Genomic DNA, 21,014 nt, shown 5'->3' with positions numbered 1-21,014 from the left:
ATTCCCTTGGCCTTTCTTCCTGGTTATAAGTGCAGGCAAGTCAGATAGAAAGGGTGAAGAGCTATGCCAGATATGTTTCTTTCAAAAGAAAAAAAAAAAAGCTTTTCCCAAGGCATCTTCAGCAAATTTCCCCTCTGTCTCATTGGCTGTACCTGGGTCACATGGCACTTACTGCTGCAAGAGGGTCAAGGAAGCTGGGGAACATGACTTCTATGACTAGATTAGACCTTTTATAATCCATTGCCTGGGGCTAGGTACCTTATTTCCCAGAACAAGGAAGGAAGGAAAAGGACCTAGATAACAGAGAGGCATATAAAAATGTCTGCCAGGATGGAGCATGAAAGTCATCTGCGAGCATATAACCAATGTTTAAGTTGCTAAGGGATAAAATTAGTCTTTGGGCAGCAATATATCCATCCAGCCACAGCCTCCCTCCCTATCCTACTGGTAACTATTCCAGTTTCCTGCTAGAACTGAAGTCCAGCTACAAACAGAAGCCATGAATTCAGCTAATTCCTACCAATCTCTTTCTCTGGACCCTGTAACAAGCTATAACTCTCAGCAATCTCAACAGATATCCCTGATCTTAGACTCAGACTTGACCTCTAAGAGCCAGAGCTGTTTGTTGCTCATGAATGTCTGCATCATGTCTCATTTTACCTTTCCAATTAAGATTTCTTGATTTTGGACTTGAGCCTAGATTGAGTTTTGGTCTTGGTTGGCTTTAGCTCAAATCCTCTTCCTATCTGGGAACTCCCAGCATGCCTTGAAGCTCAAGCCACATTGTTTATGACACATAAATAGATTACTAAATAAATTCTTGATGAATTGCTTTGCATATTTAAATTCCCAGGATGTTAACTGCTGTTAGTAATAGCAATAGCCATCTGTCAGAAATGATATTAAGGAAGTAACCTCATTCACTGAAGATTTGTATCCAGTCTCCAATTTACTAGGCAATATGGTCAAAGATAAGCAAAGTTTCATTTTGAAGAAAGAAACTTTTGAAAGTTTCGTACATTGCACAATGAACCACAATGACAATCAGACAGTGATAAAACAGGACAAGTCTCAATATGGGTTGATCTTGTGCTGTATGGCCTGTCTGAACTGAATATTTGAGGACTAAACTTTCAGATAAAAGAAGTAAAAGGAGAAAGTCAGAAGACTTATAGAATAACAGAGTAGCAAATAAGATAACATCATGTATGAATCCTGATATTTATACTCCAGGAAAGTATCTCATCTTAAGAGTGGAAATAGTTTCTTTTACCCAAATAATGAGAATTATTTAACCTACCATTTTCTCTATAGCTCAGAACTAAGAATAATATGCTTAACCACAATATAACCACATTTCCCTAGAGTCCTGGTATACGTGCATTCCTATAAGTCTGCAAAGCTTTCGAGTTTCTATTTTTTTTCTTTAATTGGTTTATTGGTTTAATTAGTTTAGTGTTGCCATTGGTAACCATTGTGTATTGTGTGATATTATTATCTCCCTATTGAAAGCCATTTAAAAGTCTTTTTACAAAAGATATGTTTGTTTGTTTATCTGTTTGATTGATTTTGAGGCGGAGACAGCCCAAAGGGATTGAAGTTAATCAGATCCTGGTATACAAATTTTTTTGTGATTTAGCTTTTTACAAAATGTGGCATATTAAAATAACTAGACGTAGCTAAATAGGTAGATGACATATGACTTTCATACAAGTAATAGAATTAATGCTTACTTGAGACTTCAGAGTACCATCCATGGACCAGGCATGCCAAAGCTGATTGATTTGTAGTGACGGTGGGCATTGTGTTGAAAAAAGTTCTGCGATTTCATCCAGACTCAACAGGAAAGATGCTCGGCTTCATTAATGATATCTGTCAGGGATGGAGGGAAAGTGAGGAGTGCGGCGGGCCTTCTGTGCCCTGCAGAAATTGACGTGCTGAATGAGTGGTTTAATGTTGATCATTTGAACTTTAAGGTGATATTAGCTGAAGACGGCAGTTTGGAATATAGTCTGACTAATATAGAATTGTTCTCGCAGTGCTAATTAGATACTAGGAGAAGCTGCACATTGAACCCACTCTTGGTTCAAGGATCGTGTAATCAGAACAGAACAGAACATCTGTCCTCCTATTTTCTGGGCATGAGAAAAGGCATCCTGCTCACCTAACAGTAGTTAATAACTAAGTATGTGCCAGGCAGCTTGGGTTTTACATATATAACCACATGTAATACAGTATCACATTTGATCCTTATGTCAACCAACCATTATCCAGATGAGAAAACAGAGGCAAAAAGAGGTTAACTCTTCTAAGGTTATAGAAACAGTAAGGAGTACGGCTGAGACTGAAATCCAGGCAACCAACACTTGTTTAATTCAATTCAGCCTGCAGTCACACTGTAGGAGTTAGGGGTATCAGGGTACAAGCCCTTAACTCCTACAGTAGTCTGACTGCAGGCTGAATTGAATTAAACAAGTGTTGGTTGAAGGGGCAAGGACAAGGAAATAATCTGGTTTCATAGCATGAGTCAGACATTGGATGTTCAAAGATTGTTTCTCTCCACTGTGATTCTAGAAATGCTATTTTAATGCAACCTTGGATTACCTGGATCTCTGTTGTCTTTATCTGGCAAGGCCACCCCAAAGACACGTATGGGCTGCATTGCCAAAAACGTGCCACGTGCATCATGCCGTCGTCAGTCATCTCTCTCTTCAAACATGCCCAGGGAACTGGTTATTTAAAGGAATCTATTGGCAAATGCTCTTCTTGAAAATGAAAAAATCTTCTTGTAATGAAAATAATCCCCCCATGTTCTGTTTTATAAGTCTGATTTTTTTAATTTTTTTTTTTAACACCAGATCTTTTTTTCTTGGCAGGTGGGAGGTGTTGGTTTGAGTGGGAAGAATTTAGCCCTGAAGAGAAATCAGGAGCCAAAGCCAGAAGCCCATTTGCTTTTTTATCCTTTTCCTTCTTAAATCTACAGGGTCAGGTGGGATATAGACCAGGAATGGGCACAGTTGCACTGGAAGTGAGTTTCTCTGCCTGGGTCATCACTGCCCCCATGCCAGTCTTTCCCAGCAAGACTCTCTGCAGTGGACTCCACAGCAACCTGGTGAACACACTGGACCAGATCGCCAGCAACTGGAAGGCCGGCATCATTCAACTTGGGGTAAAGATCAAGGAAATGAGAGAAAAACATTTATCAGTTCTTATATGGAAGGCCAAAGAGATCCTTTGTAACTTTTCCACATATTCATCCAAGGGTGAACTATCAAAAAAGTTCAATGACACTTTCTCACAGGGAGCCCTCATCTTGGGACTCTTAATGGCATTCTCCTCACGAATGTGAGTTGGCCTGGATTTGTCTCTGTGTACTTAACTGATTTACAGAGCCATTCTGAATTGTGCAAACTCTGGGGCCATGAATAAGACAGGGGAGGGAAGACACAAAACCTAAACTAAAACCTGTGCTCCCAGAATAATTGCTCTGCTGCACCAGCTTCTTTATTAGTCTTTACTTATTGTTATTTAAATTATGTTGGAAAACCTGAAAACTTCTCCCTGAGCTATATATAGAACAATGCTGCTCAAACTTTTCAGCTGAAGCACCTCAAACAGCAGAAGGGTTGAGCCACATATTCTGCCTCTGTCCCCCCACATTCTCCTGATGTCTGAGTGTCGTAGAAGGAGCCTGCTCAAAGGCACCTCTTCCTCAAGATCATCTGTTTTAGCTTAAAAATTTACGTAGGTTTTGTACCCCTGCTTTGGCATAGGAAGATGGGTGCAGGTCACATATCCGCCTCCTGAGCCATCAGGTCAGCTCTGGCTCATCTAGTCTGGGCTTTCAGGTCTCATGTGTGACCAAATGTCACAGACATTTTACTTAGAGTAGTATAACCAACCAGACTGTGCTACAGTCAGAATTTCAGACTCTTTCTCAAATATGAAGGGATTCACTGAAGTCAGGTTAAGTTTAACTGATTAGGGTAAGGACAGAGGAGACAGTAAAGGGAGAAGATGTGTGTAACTTTAGCTGGCAGGGGATTTGTAAAAATATAAACATCTGAAATGAGGGTTAAAAGGGGAGAATGCAGTCATGTGCCATATTACTACGTTTCAGTCAACAACAGATGGCATAAACCACAGTGATATACTATACAGCCTAAGTGTATAATGAGCTATCCTACCTAGGTTTGTGTAAATACACTCTGCAATGTCCACACAACGACAAAATCACATTTGACACATTTCTCAGAACTCATCCCAGTTGTTAAGTTGTGCATGATTGTATTCAGAATCATAAATATAAAAGCATTTTTACAAAGAGGGTTATGGAGAGTATGCACAAAGCAATTTAACTCTTTTCAGTGATAATGTTGGCGGTGAAAGCACTGGTGTGTTATCCTGAGTCTGTTGTGAATATTGTAAGACAAAGCTGTGGCACTTGTGAAAATGACCTGCTTTTTCAGAACTTCTGCTTCTGGGACAGAAGCTCCTATGCTTAAGATCCTTTCAGACCTTGCTCTATGTACCACTTCATCTGGCTACTCATCTGTATCTTTATAGTATCTTCTGTAATTAACTGGTAAATGTAAGTGTTTCTCTGAGTTCTATGAGCCACTCTAGCAAACTAATCAAACCAAGGAGGGAGTGGTGGAAACCCCATCTATAGCCAGTAGGTCAGTAGCTCAGGGAACAACTTGGACTTGTGATTGGTGTCTGAGGTGGGGCCAGTCTTGTGGAACTGAACTCTTAACCCGTGGGATCTGACACCTCTATTCTCCGGATCCCCCACAGTGTTTGCACTGAGGCCATACCCCCTAGGGATCTTGCTACTCTTGGGTCCTGCCCTTTACTCTTAGAAGGCGTTTCCCCTCCAAAATCTCTTGCATATCTGATCCCGTCTTGGTGTTTGTCCCTCAAAAGACCTGAACTAACCTAAAAACAAGTGAGCAATTATAAGGTATGCTATTTGCTAGGATTCTCAGTCTGAAAGGAGATACAATATAGAATAAATTAAAGAAAAACCCAGAGTCCTGCATGTGAAATGGAAGTACCAGTATGAATTTATGAAGTATTTTATCTTTAAATATTAACCAACCTACAGGATGGTCTCCAGTGATTCTGTCTTCTGAATGTTCATGGCCTCGTGTAGTCCCCTCCCCTTGCCTGACCTGTGTAACCAGTAGGATAGCGTGGGAACGAGGCTAGATCATAAAAAAATTGTGGTTTCTGCCTTATTCTCTTGGCTCAGTCACTCTGGGGAAAGCCAGCTGCCACATCCTAAGGACATTCAAGCAGCCTCTGGAGAGACCCACATGGTGAGAAACTGGGGCCTCCTGCCAACAGCCAGAACCAATCTGCCAGATTTGGAATGCACTATCTTGGAAGCAAGTCTTCTAATCCAATCAAGCCTTCTGATGACTGCGGTCTTGGCCGACATCTCGGCTGCTGCCTTATGAGAGACCCTAAGTCACAATCACTTAGGTAAGCTACTCTTGGATTCCTGACCCACAGAAACTGTTTGAAATAATAAATATTTATTGCTTTAAGCAGCTATGTCTTGGGGTAATTTGTTACACAATACTAGATAACACACACACATGCATTTTATAACTTTGTCCATTCACTGAAAGGGCCTAAAAACAATATCTTATCCTTGTGGACGTGCCTAGGGCTCAAATTCTGGTCTTGAAATATCATTTCGCTCTAAAAGGAGCCAGGGCTTCTTGGAGAGGTGAGTTCAGGTCCAAGGTAGGAAAGTACAAAGTGAACCTGGAAAAATTTTTCATTCCATATAGCAAGGGAGTTACCAAAGACTATTAAGGACCTTTCACAAGGACTTAGGAGTCAACTTAAAGAGAGTCCCATTAGCTCAAGATGGGATGATTTGAGCTTCAATAATGATAGTAGCAATGGACTCAAACCTATCAAATATGTGTAAATCCATGAGTCATAATGATATCAAAAATAATTGGTCAACTTTGGAGGATAATGAGAAACTAATTTATTATCTTCAAAACTCGTAAAAAATGGGAAAGAATCAAGTATTTATTACCTTTTCTACATAAATTGCACTACTAGATTAGTAAATGAGAAAAACATCTCTTTGAAAAGTATTCTAGCTAATAAATGAAATAGAAATGATAGAATTAGAACATCACCATTTTGCAACTCCTATTGAATTAATAGATTCAAATATTATCAACAGCTTCTAATATCACAAAAGGAGAGACAACCAGACATTTTGTTCCTCCTGAGGAAAAAAACAGAACAAAATCAAACTGAAGTCCAGTTAAGCTCCTGGATCCAGCTGCCAATTTTCAGGAGATACAGAGGACAGAAAACTATGCTGAACTGCACCATGTATTCAATCAGCAAATTCACGTATTCAAATTCAGATTTGTATATTCAGTCAGCACAGTCAAATTGTGGAAAACTTTAAAGGTCACACAGTCTGCTTTAACATAAATTGTAAGGAAAAGAAAAGATTAAAGGGGAAACCTTTAGATTCAAAGAGACTTAAAAGACACATTAAATCTTAAAAATGGGCAAGACTATACCGCCGTGTGTAGAGAGATACACACTTTGGGGATAAAATTATAAAGAAACACAAAGAAGTGATTACTATAAAACGATGGTTCTCAAACTTTAAGCACACATCAGAATCACCTGGAGGATTTCTCAAAAACACTGACCACTAAGTTCTATTCCTAGAGTTTCTGACTTAGCAGGTCTGTGATAGGGACCAAGAACTCGCATTACTATCAAGTTCCCAGGCAGTAATGAAACCTTTGGTCCAGAGACCACACTTAGAAAACCACTGCCATAAGGCAGGACAGTGGCCACTTCAGATGCGAAGGTGAGAAAGAAAAGAGAGGACTATGATGGACACAAGTAGGGAGCCAAGTTCTATTTCTTTGGTGTTGGTTATAAGAATGTTAATCTTATACTAATTCATTTAAATTAGATTTAATTTAATAAGCTATATATTTCTTTTATATGATATTTTTGTATTTGTGTTTTATTTTTAATAACAATGTTAAAAAATTAAAATTCTGCCAAATTAAACAAAGATCTAGGCTTCCAATTTTCACAGTCCAATTAAGTGATTTCTTCATATCCCCAAGCTAGAAACTAGGTGTGGCACATCTGTCTCATATACTGCAAGCACAGTCTGTATTTTAGTTCTAGACTCATAGGCTGTCACACACAGAAATGAAATAAATCACTGAGAAATGGCACAGTTTTACATATAAGAGACATTTGACAACTTATGCATAACTAGATGCTTCTCGTTCTTTACCAGCAATATTTTGGAAGCACCAATCAAAGTAAATTTTCATGTTTGGTATAAAATGTTTGGAATTAGACACAAAACAAAACATAGTGCATCACTGGTGGCATAGTGATGAGCAGAACTGCCTCCCAAAAGAAAGCATGGATCCAACATCAGGGCACTTTGGGTCTATTGGGAGAAAGCAGATTTTTTAAAGCTACAAATAAAGCTACATAAAATTACGAACATTGACTATACTTTTAGTTGTTCTTTTACCTCTGATTTTCTTTAAAAAATTTATGAGTCTAAATTTAAAGGTCATATTTATAACCCAAGTCCAAAAATATTCTTAAAGTATTTATGACAAAATTAAGGCCCATCAAAACTTTTATGGGGGTATCTTTACAATATCTTAATTTTATCTCATCTTGCTTCCTTTTTATCACCATCAAATATTTATTATTTTCTTTGTAAGACATTGCATTGAGAGTTTTATAATAATTGACCGATATTAAATTAAAATCAATAACCTGGGCATATTGCCATTTAGAACAAAAGCAGAAGACATTTGATGCTTTTATGTGCACATCAAGTGATCGCCTTCCTATCTCTTGCTACTTCAATGTCAGCAATATGGTCATAGTGTTCAGCTCCTTTTCTTTCCAATTTCTCCCTTTGAATTTGGTATTAAATGGACAGTGAAGATATTGTGAAAGAGTATAGGTTCCTCTAGAACTCTGGTACTTCTGAGGAATGACCAGAACTAGTTATTTAATATTGAGAGAGAAGAGTAGCACCTGTACAATTCCTCACTCAATAAATAGATGCTAAGGGCCTCCTTTATGGTTTTTAGCTGTTTGTTTTGTTTGTTTGTTTGTTTTGCTCACACTGTCAAAAATCATATGAGAGCTATAGACTTATACCTCAAAAGAACCCAAATATACCACAAAACTTTATGACACTTCTAGGCTGTTTGTCAACATGCATGGACTTCCCACTGGGTTCAAGGACCATGTACAGAATACCTGGCTTCATTATGCTGTACTCTGCTGAATGCTGGCAATAGGGATAAGTAAAACAAATGGTCCCTATTTTTAAAGAGCTTTCATCCAGTGAAGAACAAAATAGACAAAAATATTTTTATTGCAATAAGATGTTTTAATTTAGCTATGTACAGGTAAAAGCCTTTTGATAAACAACACTATTATTTTTATATGCTTATAGCTTTTTCGAAAATGTCTTAGAGCTCTTTTTAAACCATATTATCCAGATGGAAAAACAGGGGAAAAAAGAGAGAGATTTTGAGCTTGCCAAATATGACTCAGCAGTCAGTGGCATACCTAGAAATGAAAATAAGAAACGAAACAAGTTTTCAACAATCTACCTTGAAACAAGGGATCTATTAGCTCAGCACTGTAGTTAGGAGAGAGGCAGCTCTGACACTGGAGGGGAAAGCCAGTGAGTCAGCTCAACGTGGAGACCAGGTTTGAAGAGAGCCCACCTGGGTGGAACAGTGAAGAACTCTGACTCCCTGCCTTAGTCACTTCCTCCCTGGTGACTGCAGAAACCCAACCAAGTTTTATGCAGCTGCCCATCCTGCCATCTGTGTTTTCTTTGATCTATGACTCTGTCACTTCTAATTTCTTAGAACAGCTCCTGTTTCTTGCAGGTAGACCCACCAGCTGGAGGTTGAAGGTGAAGAGAGTTCTAGCCTGTCAACTCTGTCCTGCAGACTTTCAAGGGCCGGGATGAAGGTGGGGGGCTTGTCTTGCTGGCCCTGAGATCCTCCTAGTTAAAAACTCTCCAGAGGAAATGATGTATTTCTGTCCTCAGCACCTAGCCTAGGGCCTGGCTCATATGTGGATGCTTTATAAAAATGTGTCATGAAATTGAGTCAATACTTTGACGTGTAAAGTCATAAAATCATGTAACTTTACTTATTAGAAGGTGCTAGAGTTGTGTGCTCAGTATTCTCTATTAAATGTGGTTTCCCAGAAGGCAAATATGACATTTATTCATTTCTATATCTTTAGTAATTGACATACGACCTGGAACACAGTAGATGTCCAGCCAATTAATGAATGAGTGAATGTTAAATTTTGAGAGTTTATATAATGCTAGTTCTTAATATGGAAAAAAGTGAGGGAGAAGTTATAGGGAGAAAGGATTTGAACAAAACTGGTAAGGACATTTTTATTAGACTACTGCTTATTTTCTTTAAATACAAGCTAAAACCAAAAGATAATTACCTCACATAAATTGCCTGAGTGAGTCCAAAAGTAACCATGATTAAAATTTGGTTGATATCTTTCCAGACATCTCTTAACACACAGGCTTACAGATAACATTTTAAAATATTAAACTGATTCATTCTAATTTCCTTCTTAACTGTTTTCCCAGCAGCCTCCCATCATCAGGGCTGAGTTGTTGAGTTACAAGATTTTCTGTTCCTGGGAAATTACAGGTGCTGTCTGGAACAGGGAACACTGATTACAGCTGACTTCCTTGACCTCTTGGTTTCAAACAAGGAAATATTCATAAAAGCCAGACATTATCAAGAGAGAAAAGGATTTCTAAGCTATGCTACCATCCCCTTTAACATCAGTGCTAGATCCTAGACCTTCTTCCTTAGCACAGAGGGAAACGCTCTCCTTCCTGTGATGGTCAGGCTGGATACTCTGGGAATTAGTACATTAGAAGGAGGATGTGCTACAGATGAAATGGAAACCCCAAAATCTGCCCAATCTGGCTCTAAGAATTGTGGGAAGGAAAGGGCCAGACAGGGATCGAGAAGGTCTAACACAAGGTTTTGGTTTCGACCTGCCTCAGAACCAAACCTGTGTGTACAGGGAAAGACTCAGAGCATCCAGGTAGCTAAGAGGAATCCAGGGACTTGAGGGCTTCCCCCCCACCCCCCATCCTACAAGAAGGCTGTCAGTCTCTCGAGCAGCTCGAACACCCTACCTCCAACAGAGCACAAGGCAACAGTGCAGCAGCATTGGAGAGGCCCAGGCAGACAGCTCATCCCGAGGTAACGTTCCTCATCCCTGTGTTTGGCCTGCAAGGGACCGAGAAGTTCCTACGTGTCTGAGAGAAGGAATACAGAGGGACTGATAAGGTCTGTGGACAGCTATTGTGGGGGACTTCAAGACCAGAGGGAAATGGTCTGGATCATAAATGCCAATAGTGGGTGCCTCAGAAGCCAACAGTCCAGGAAAAAGCCTACAACAGCCAGTTCAAAGCAGAGATCAAGGTAAGATTGGAGGGTTGAGCATGGGTTTGAGGACTTTGTCTTCCCCACCATGAGTTCATGAAATCCACCTTACCCCACAAAGACAGACTCTCCTTGGAGATGAGAAAGGAGAAGGAGAGGAAAGCTGAAAGACTGAGAATTTACCTAAATGAACTCCTTAAACCACTTCATTCTGTTAATTTTACCAGACTGGAGCACAGTTTAGATCCCTCCATCCTTGTATTCCACCGAACACAATAACCATTGCCACATAGCTGAAGACGCTTAAAAGCAATAGCGGAGCATTTATTTAAAAAAAAAAAAAAAAAAGTATTTTCTTTTTACAGATGAATATAGTACATTTGTAACTCTTATACAGATATACGAAGTATAGAGAGATAAACATAAATAATTATATCAACATGTAACCCTATTATATGTATTCATTAGGATTCAGTTGCACATAGGAGAAACACTCTTTACAGTTTAAGCAGACAGGGAATTGGGTGTACATACAGTTATGGAATGGGTGGGGCAGGCTTCAGGCTTAAGCCTCCAGAAATGACTTCCAGAATACTTTAGAACTGGTGTGTAAGGCAGTATTTACTTCTGCCAAATCAGGAATCTGGAGAATCTGGAAGCTACTGTTCCAAATTCAAGCTCCAGGATTATACCACTTGTGGTAGACTGAAAAATGCTCCCCACCCCGCCAAAGATATCCACATTCTAACCTTTGGTCCCCATGGATGTTACCTTATGTGGAAATAGGATCTCTGCGGACGTGATTCAGTTGAGGATCTTGAGACAGGGTTATCCTAGATTATCAGGCTGGGCCCTAAAGGCCGTCACAGGCATCCTTATGAAAGGGAGGCAGAGAGAGATTTAATGCAGACAGAAAAGGGGAAAGTGATTGAAGATGGAGGCAGAGACTAGAGTGATGTGGACACAAGCCAAGGAATGCTGTCAGCCACCAGAAGACAGAGGAGGTAAGGAGTAGATTTTTCCCGAGAGCCTTTGGAGGGCATTACTATTCTCAAACTCTTGAAGGACAGGAAGACACACTAACTGAAATTGGAAGAGATGTTAAATAATCCATCGTATGTACCATGCTTTCCATGATATTTTTAGTAACCTATGAAACTTAATACGACTCAAAAAAAAAAAAAAGGAAATTGAAAAGAGAAAAGCGCCAAACTTCAGATATATGTTTTTACTTAAGATTTGCTTCCTAAAAGCAGCCCCTATAATTAAAAAGAAAACAAGATTTAATAGGTTGGAGTGTTTTTAAAACAACTGTTTCATTTTCAGACAAGATATTTTGACTTCCTAGTACACATTCATAGCTTGTTCCTAACTCCCCTCCTGATACTACTAAATTTTACCTTGTCAAGATTTTAACATTTACATTCATTTTTATAGCATAAATCCCATAGGATTCAAAGCTAATTTCTGATTCTTTTTTCCTTACTTTTCCATTTTTGACTTTTTTTGATTCATCTCTTAGTTTCCTGCATTTTGACTTTATCAACAGGTAATTTTTTAAAGAAGGATCCATAGTAATATATACTGACTTCTCGAATGCTTCAGACTATGTCTGAATAAAATTCTTAGGTCACAAGTCTTTTCCCTCAGAACATGGCAAACATTGCTTTATTTAGGCCTAGCATTAAATGTTGTGCTGATTTTTTTTTTTTTTTTTTTTTTTTTAACTGCAGTTTACCTATCCATCCCCTGGCTAACTCGATTTTATTCTTAAGCCTTCGAAAAATTTCTAGCAAGTTATACTTCTCTCTTAATTTGGTTGGACCTAGTGAAGCTTGTTTGAAAATTTTATTGATTAGTTGGTTGTTTTTTGCTTTGTTTAGAAAAAGCGGATTTTATTATTTGCATATTATTGCATAGTAATTTGAGAACCAGTTCTTACCATCTTTACCTGAAACTTCCCAAGGACTAGTCTGGGAACTTCATTTGGGTCCTTGGGCCCCTACTGGTCTCAAATATTAAAGACACACAAAGCCACAGCGTCCCTGCAGGCTGGTTCTCTCTGCCAGAGCAGAATACTCACCTGTTGCACATAGCAGCCTGAGAAGTGGCCCTTCATGTATTTGAAGATAGCTCTCATATTGTCTTATCGTTTGCAAGATAAGTATTCCTAGATCATTTCCACACCTTTTGCACTCTTAGTTAGACTTCTCTTTATCACCATCCCTCATAAAATGTGATCCCCAGAACAGAACACCGCAGATATGACAATGAATACTGCAGGTCCCAGCAGGCCTGGGTCTTTATTTTGGACCCTCTAAGTCTATGAATATGGCTCAAGTTCGTGTTAACATTTTACCGGTTATATTTTCCCAGTCATATTTTGCCATTTACTCATGATGAATATGTCTTTAATTAAAACCTCTAAGAGTTGTTTTTTTTTGTTTGTTTGTTTGTTGTTGTTGTTTTTTACAAGCACTGCTGTTACTCCATATCTCTCCTATCTTATTTGTGTAACTAATTTTTTATGGTTGTTTTTTGCTTGCTAGTTTTGTTTTTGACCTTCAGTTATGCGTTCTGTTTCCATTCATTATTTCAAATTTGGTCTATAATTTCTAATTGTTGATCATTTTATTATCTAATGTACTAGTTATGCCTGAAAGCTTTTGGAGTCCATTAGGCATAGGTTTAAGACTTTGCTTCCTATTTACTAGTTATATGATATTGAACTAATTAATTGTCCCTCTGAGCTTCAGTTTTCTCTTCTAGGAAATGGTGACAAAAATGGTATCTACCTTTAGTGTTGAATATAAAGCGCTTAGCACTGTCTGACATACATTAAGCACCTAATGAAAGACATTATTATTGGCATTATTGATTAAAGTGACAAAAAGGAGCTGATGAGAAAAAGAGCCCCTTGGCAGGTCATCAGAAATTCCCCTGAGGTTTGCATTGACTCTTTAACCAACCTCCCTTGAGGATGGTCTTCATGATGTTGCATTACCTAATGGCACTATCATAGAAACTTCGCTCTGTTTGTAAGTTTACAATGAGAGATACTGTCAACTATGTCGTTCAAATCCAGGTGAATGATGCTACGGAATTCTACCAATAGCCTGTGGAAAAGGAACTGAGGTTGGTCTGGCCTTGTCCTCTCATGGGAAACTTTGCTTACTGACCTCCAGGATTCACTGCTTCCCCTTATAGCTTTGAGCTAATGAATGACTTATTCAGCAAATGTCCACTTTACTGACTAGAGAAGTGGTTTTCACACTAGTGCTCAACATTGTGCCTCAGGGTCTGCCCCCTTTCCAGGAGAAGAGGGAGGAGGTAAACTGGGGGTATCCCTAGCCTTCTATCCCTATGACACCCAGAGCATCTCTACATTGAGCAATTTTCTACATCTGAGTCCCATTAGCTATTTTTAGATCACACCTTTTTAATCTTTGCTCTCCTTCAGTTTAAGAACAACTTTCCAGTTCTTTATGGTTTGTCAAAGGTCACTGAGACTAGGCAGCAAGTTCATCTGCAACAAGTATTTCTGACCTCTGGGTTGTAACTCACTTGGGCTGAGAAACGCAGATCCGCCCGAGATGCGTGGAGCTCTTGGCTCCTGGCTTCCACTGGTGTTCACCACCTCCTGTATCATCCCTTCCAGGATGAAGAGCTTCCTCTGGCAGGGGAGGCAGAAGGCCTGCAGGACCCAGTAGCTCTGTTTTGTCTGTCATCTGTTGTCATTACACATCTTGCCCCAAGCAAAGGGACTGTGTCTTCCTTGCTTTCCTTCCTCCTATAACTAAAAAGGCCCTTTTCATTGTCTTAGCATGTTACACAGAACCCAGCTGTTCAGGACTTTAGAATCCCTGTGGCTCTTATAAGTTGAGAATGATTCTCTCTCTGTGTCCTCCTCTCCCTCTCTTTCTCTTTTTCATTCACAAACATTTTCTAGATCTTGTCCAATGAGTAAGGCCACAGTTTTCATTACCATCCCTGCAGGCAAATTCTTCAGATGGTTAAAGAACAGGTATTGGTGCCAAATAACATAAGGTGTGGGAGTTTGCTATTTTTTTCTTCTCTTGTCTCTGCAGAGCTCACATATCCTTGCTGCGGTCTGTGAACCATTCATCTCTGACATGTATTCCTAGCCCCTGACATCATTGTGTGGCAACACTGCCACCATCCCAGAGCTAGGACTAAACAAATAGTCAATGCAGGGCAAAGGGTTGGCATTCATACCACTGCCAGACTTCTTTGTTAGACCCTGAGCCTGCCAAAGAAGGCCCTTTCCAACTCTCACTGATTCATCCCCACACTGACAACCTTCTGAGCAGGTGTGCTGGCAACTGTTGCCCATCATTTTGTAAACAGAGAAAGTAAAGATTCTGGATAAGAAACTTATTCAGAGACATATAAGGTGACAGGAATTACAGGAATGGCTTCCAGGATCCAGACCCTGCCTGTCTTGACACTGTCTGCCCCAAATCTGGAACTGCACTGACATAGAACTCAGGTATCATTTACTGAGCATTGTTATGTGCCAGGCACTGTTCGGAGAGCTTTACATGTGTTAACTCTTTTAACTTCTACAAAGCCCAGGAAGTAGGGTCTATTATTATCCCCACTTGGTATTTGAGGGAACTGAGGCACAGAAATGCCAAAGCCATACAGTAATTAGTAGCAGAGCTGGCATTTGAACCCTGGCGGTCTGATTTCAGAGCCTGGAATAGCAATCTCCAGATGGATGTTCTGTTCTCATAGTTCTCATACTCTTCAGAGAAAGTGAGAGGAGATCTGTGGCTGACCCTGCTGTTTACCTAGAAACTATTCTCTCTCCCTTCTTCTCACAGAGTTCTAATTTCGTTCACTCCTCTGAAAGGCCACGCGCTTCAAAGATCAGGGGCCCAAGTTGCAGGTGGTGAGTCATGGTTGGTCTCCCAGCCTGATGGGTTGAGAGGCAGACATGGAAGTGACTAGAAGGTTCTGGGAAGTTTCCTTGCTTTTCCCAAGAGTCACAGAGGAAGAAGCTCTGGCTTCCTGCCTTTAGTCAGTGTGGTAAGCAGGTAGATGTGATGCTTGAAGGTGCTGCAGTATTTGGGGACCACAAGAGGACATGCCAAGGACAAGGCCAATGCCCGTGAATGGAAGAGAGGACAGGAAGAAAGAACTAGGCCACTGAACCTCTGAATTAATCAGCCTTGGAAACATCTCATCTCGGAGCTTTTTAATCATGTGAAATACTAGTCTTTCTTTATTGTTTAGTCAGGGCTTCTCAACCTTGGCACTTAAGACACTTTTGGTAGAATTATTCCTTGTTGTGAGAAGCTTAATTGCAGGATGTTTAGCTACACCCCTGGCCTCTACCCACTAGATGCCAGTAGCATCCCCCCGCCCTCCTCCAAGATATGACCACCAAAAATGTCTCCAATTTTCCAAATGTCCTTGTGGAAGTAAAACCAACTCTGGTTGAGAACCGCTGGTTTAAGCCCTTGGTTTCCAAAATGAAGCATACACAATATGATACATTGATCTGTTTGGTTGTAGGAAAAAGGTATTAGAACATTTATTTATAATTGTTTTTATCTCCTCTAAATATTTCTAGTTATTTTTTTAATTATGTATATAAATATCACTACAGTAGCATAAGAACATAATTTTTAAATAATGAATGTATTACAGAGTATGGTCAAAAATTTTTTTGCAATAGGAACGTGTGATCATAACAATTTGAAAAACACTTGCTTAAATTACTTCTAGTTCTATTTCCTGTTACTTGCAGCCAAAAGCATCCTAACTCCTTAAGAGGATAATAATATTAGCTAACTATAATATTATGAGTTATAATGAAAATATATATTTAGTCTTTACCCCATTCCTGGCACAGAGCTCCTAAAATTTCCTGAGTGATGAGGACAAAGGTGTCTTTTGTTATTCATAACAAGCACCTTTGAATTACATCTGAGTTTATGTTCATGAGGTGAATTTTGGAAAGCCCCTAAAGATGGGGGCTGGTTTCCAGGGGGAACCGACCAAGGTTGGAGGGTTGGAACTTTCAGCCCCATGCCCCAGACCTCTGGGGAGTAGAGAAGTATTGAAGGTTGAATTAATTATAACGCACAATGATTTAATCACTCTTGGCTACATAATGGAGCCTTCATAAAAACCCAAAAGGATGGGGTTCAGAGACGTTCTGGGTTGCTGAATACGTGGAGGTGCTGGGAGGATGGCTGTCTAGAGAAGACATGGAAGCTCTGCTCCTCTTCCCCTCTACCTGGCCCTATGCATCTCTTCCATCTAGCTGTGCCTGAGTTACATTTTTTGTAATAAACTGATAATCTAGTAAATAAACAATTTCCCTGAGTTCTGTGAGCCATTATGGCAAATTAAAACCTACGGAAGGGGGTCATAGGAATGATGCAAGACTGGGTGAATCGCCCCTAGTGAGGACTCAAGTCCTACACCGAAAGAGGGAGGGTCCTTGGCTCCACGCAGGAAAGAATTCAATAGCAAGCCAGAGTTAGAGACAGAGGAAAGTTTATCAGAGAAGGACTAACGCTCCAAAGACAGAGTGTGGTCTCCTCTCAGAATCAGAGAATGAGATCCCAAGTGTTTGGGGCATTGGGTTTATATCTGTAGTAAAGAATGGAATGAATGATTGGGTTTATCTTTGTACAAGGTACACCTTTTGTTTTCCTTTTATGGTACAGGTGAACTTTAATGGCATGAGTACGGTTGTTAGTAATCTCTGCAGGGACCTTCCTTTGTACTGTAGGTTCCTTGTGGTCTGGCTGTATGGCCAATTAGCCAGTTCCCCATGTCTGGCAGCACGTGGCAGGCTCTGAATTCTACTTGGTTTAATATTTAGTCAATCTGTGCAATTCTCATTCTTCTTCCCCATATCAGGAATATCTGATTTATAGCTGATGGTCAGAAGCAAAGGTGACAACCTGGATTTGCCATTGGCATCTGAAGAGGCAAAGGGCAGTCTTGTGGGACTGAGCCCTTAGCCTGTGGGATGCTATCCTCAGGTAGAGTGTCAGAATTGAGTTAAACTGTAAGATACCTGGCTGGTGTCAGAGAATTGCTTGGTATGGGAAAATCACCCATTCATCTGGTCACGGAAGTGAGTAGTAGAGGAGAAAACAAAAATTTTCCTTATGCTAACACTTACTGAATGTTTTCTATGTGCTAGACACTGTTTTAAGTCATCACTTAATCTTCACAACAACCCTAAGTGGTAGGTACAATCATTTCTTCATTCTATAAGTGAGAGAGCTGAGGCCAAGAGAGATGAAATAACTTGCCCCAGACCAGGAACCTGGCACACAACAGAGCCAGGATTAGAATGCAAGCAGTCCAGCTCTAAAACCTGTGCACTTGACCATCATGCTCTACAGGGGCCAGGCTTTATTTTACAAAAGAGGAAGAAAACCTCGAGAAAGTTAAAGAATTTCTCCAGATAAAGCAGCAAGTCGTGGCAGAACCAAGGACAGAGGGGAGCAGAAATGGCCCATGAAGCATCTGGTCAGCCTCTGTGGCAGGAAGTGGGTTCGGTTCTATCCTAAGAAGCAGATGGCATTTTTCATGGAAATGTGAGGAATCAGATGCATCTCTGTCACTTTCCTCTCCCGCTGAACTCTCTCTCCTCCCCACACCCTAGCCTGATCTATCACTGGTCATTTCAAAGTGTCAGGAGTCTCAGAAAGCGACCCCCACTCGCTGGCACTATCCTTTACTTAAGACAAGAAGAGACAAAGAAAATTCTTTTTATTGGCTTGCACTGAGCAAATATGGATAGGGTAATCCATTTACTTTCAAATTCTCTTTGTTTACCATGAGAAATTACCTGGTCATGTTCTTTAAACTAAAAGTAATTTCTTCTGAGGGAAAGAAGATAAAAGAAACTGTGCCTCTGACCTTTAGTATTAAAATATCTTTATATTTCCTCAGAGTGTGGTAAAGCACAGGCAGATTTTATAGTCTCCTCAAACCCTTTCATTTCCTCCTCTCAAAAGCTGCTTCTAATTGCATATTTTAAGTGCTGGAACTATGGCTCAGGGGTCTATTTTCTCTACTGAAAAAAGGTGAATTAGTGAAAAAGAAGAGTGACCATTGCTAGGAGGATATTACCAGAAAATATAAGTAGATGTATCACTTGGGGGCAATGTTACTAAAAATAAGAAGCGATGTATCAGAGCCATTCTGAGATTCTTCCATGAACCTTTCCAGGATTCAGCAATTGAATAAATGATTATGAAGGAAGTACTATTAAGCTAGGTTCTGTACTGGATGGCAGGGGCACAACGCGATCAGAATAGATGATGTCCCTGCTCTCATGGAGCTCATCTTCTAGAGGGGAAGAGACAGGCTATAAACACATGAACCAAGAAGTATATAATTTGTCATGTGGTGATAGCACTGTGAAAAAAAATAAAGCAGGGTAAGGAAGAGAGAGTCATGAAATGGGTGGTAGGGGTGGTATAATAGGAAATATATTTAGTCTCTGTCCTCGGTTCCTGGCACAAAGCTCCTAAAACCCTTGAAATTTCTTGAGTGACTGGAGTGTCTTTTGTTACCCAGAAGGGGTCCCTTTTGAGCACACCTGAGTTTATGCTAATGAGGTGACTTAGAGGGGGGCCCAACATAGCCTCAGAATGGGGCTGGTCACCAGGAGGACCAAGTGATTAGAAGGTTGGAACTTTCAGCCCCACCCACCGACCTCTCTGGGAAGAAGTAGGAGGCTGCAGATGAAGCTCTATAAACACTCTTGAACAATGAGATCCGGGGAGCTTAAGGGTTGGTGAGTGCAACCATGTGCCAGCAGGGCTGTGTACCACAGCTCCCTGGAGACAGATGGCCTATGCTCAAGACCCTTTCAGACCTTGCTCTATGTACCTCTTCATCTGGCTACTCATCTGTATCTTTTATAGTATCTTCTATAATAAACCGGCAAATGTAAGTAAGTGTTTCTCTGAGTTCTATAAGCCTCTCTAGCAAACTAATCAAACCAAGGAGGGAGTTGTGGAACCCCCATCTATAGCCAGTAGGTCAGAAGCACAGGGAACAACGTGGACTTGTGATTGGTGTCTGTGGGGTCAGTCTTGTGAGACTGAGCTCTTAACCTGTGGGATCCGACACTGTTTCTAGGTAGATAGTGTAAGAATTTAATTAAATTAGTAGGATACTTGGTCAATGTCTGCTGAGAACTAGAGAATCGCTCGGTGGTAGAAAACACACGTAGGATAGGATAAGGTGGGCCATGAAGTCTTCTCTGATAAGGTCACATTTAGGCAGAGATCTGAAGAAAATGAGTGTGAAGGCGTAAACCCTGTGGTTTTTCTGCAGAAGAAACAGCACATGCAAAGATCCTGAGGTGGGACTGTGTTTGCCGCAGTCAAGGAAGAGCAAGGAAGCCAGCAAGAGAGCCTAGTAAGAGACGGAGAAAGAGATAGGATATGGCAGACTTTGTAGGGCTTTCTAGGTCCTAATACAGACTTCAGAGTTTATCTGAGAACATTATAAAGCCATTCAAAGTTTTGAACAGAGGAGTGATAAGAAACGACTTCTCTTTTCCAAGGATCTGCTTTAGCAGGATCTCCATGAATGCCTCTCCAGAACCTAGCATTTCTCACCATAAGCAGTAAGAAAGCTGATGGCCTCGAGGGGAAGACAGGTATGGGTAACTGGAAAGAGAAAAGCAGGATGTTTTGGAAATCCACAGTAGGAGGATCTGATCCAATCTGAGGATCTGAGGGAAGGCTTTCTGGAGGCAGGGATGTGAAGCCGAGACTTAAGAGATACGTAGAGGAGATGAAGAGAAGAGGGGAGGAGCTCTCCAGGGATGGGCGATGCACATACAAAAACCGCAGGTGCTGAGCGAGCACAGACTCTTAGGGGGGGCTGAAACCAGGCCAAACAGGCTGAAGCACAGACAACCAGGGGCCAGGGTGTTGCGTTACCACTAGAGAAAGGAGGGCCCATTCCTGAAGAAAAACAAAGAGAATTTGAAAGTGAACAGATGTGTTCAGAACGGTGAGGTCCGATCAGGATCCTAAAGCTACAGGGATTTTCCTTAAAGGAGCCACACTGATCAAATTTACATTTTCAGAGGATGACCCTACTACGACTTTTGCCCTTGGGCACCTAAATAGATGAAGGGGGATAGATTCCTGAGAGAGGGAACTAGGAGCAGCCATGTGGTTTGGGATTCTAGAGCCTTGGCCAAGGCTGGTTTCACCCTTGAGCAGAGCCAGTGCTAGTTACCAGGTAGGTACAACGTGCTGGAGCCGGCTCGCACCCACGAGACAGTTGTGAGGCTGGTAACTTGAAATTGGCTATGGGAGGAGAATTTACACAATTGGGAATAAACATTACAAATAACAGTGTCCCTTCCAGAGAGCTGGTTTACAGCACACTATCTGCGAGAAAAACTTGGCTCTGGTTTCAGACCCTTCACTGACTAGCTGTTGCTGCTTCAGTAGTTTGGGAATAGAAGTCATTATTCCTCAATTTTGTTACAAAATG

At 40.6% G+C, this 21,014-nt stretch overlaps 1 long non-coding RNA gene across 2 annotated transcripts in view; it reads right to left on the bottom strand.

Moving 5' to 3' along the window:
* Positions 1–1,508: 1,508 nt before the first annotated feature.
* The window catches only part of LOC120619464 (uncharacterized), a 76,703-nt gene continuing 57,197 nt past the window's right edge, over positions 1,509–21,014 (bottom strand). For both annotated transcript variants that reach the window (XR_005657510.1, XR_005657511.1), the window contains one exon: positions 1,509–1,872. This is a non-coding gene — a long non-coding RNA (uncharacterized LOC120619464). The remainder of the gene's footprint in view (positions 1,873–21,014) is intronic.

This window comes from Pteropus medius, unplaced genomic scaffold, assembly GCF_902729225.1.
Source record: "Pteropus medius unplaced genomic scaffold, Ma_sr-lr_union100, whole genome shotgun sequence".
NCBI lineage: Eukaryota > Metazoa > Chordata > Mammalia > Chiroptera > Pteropodidae > Pteropus > Pteropus medius.
The sequence above is the reverse complement of the archived record's forward strand: the minus strand, read 5'-3'. Positions and strand labels throughout refer to the sequence as shown.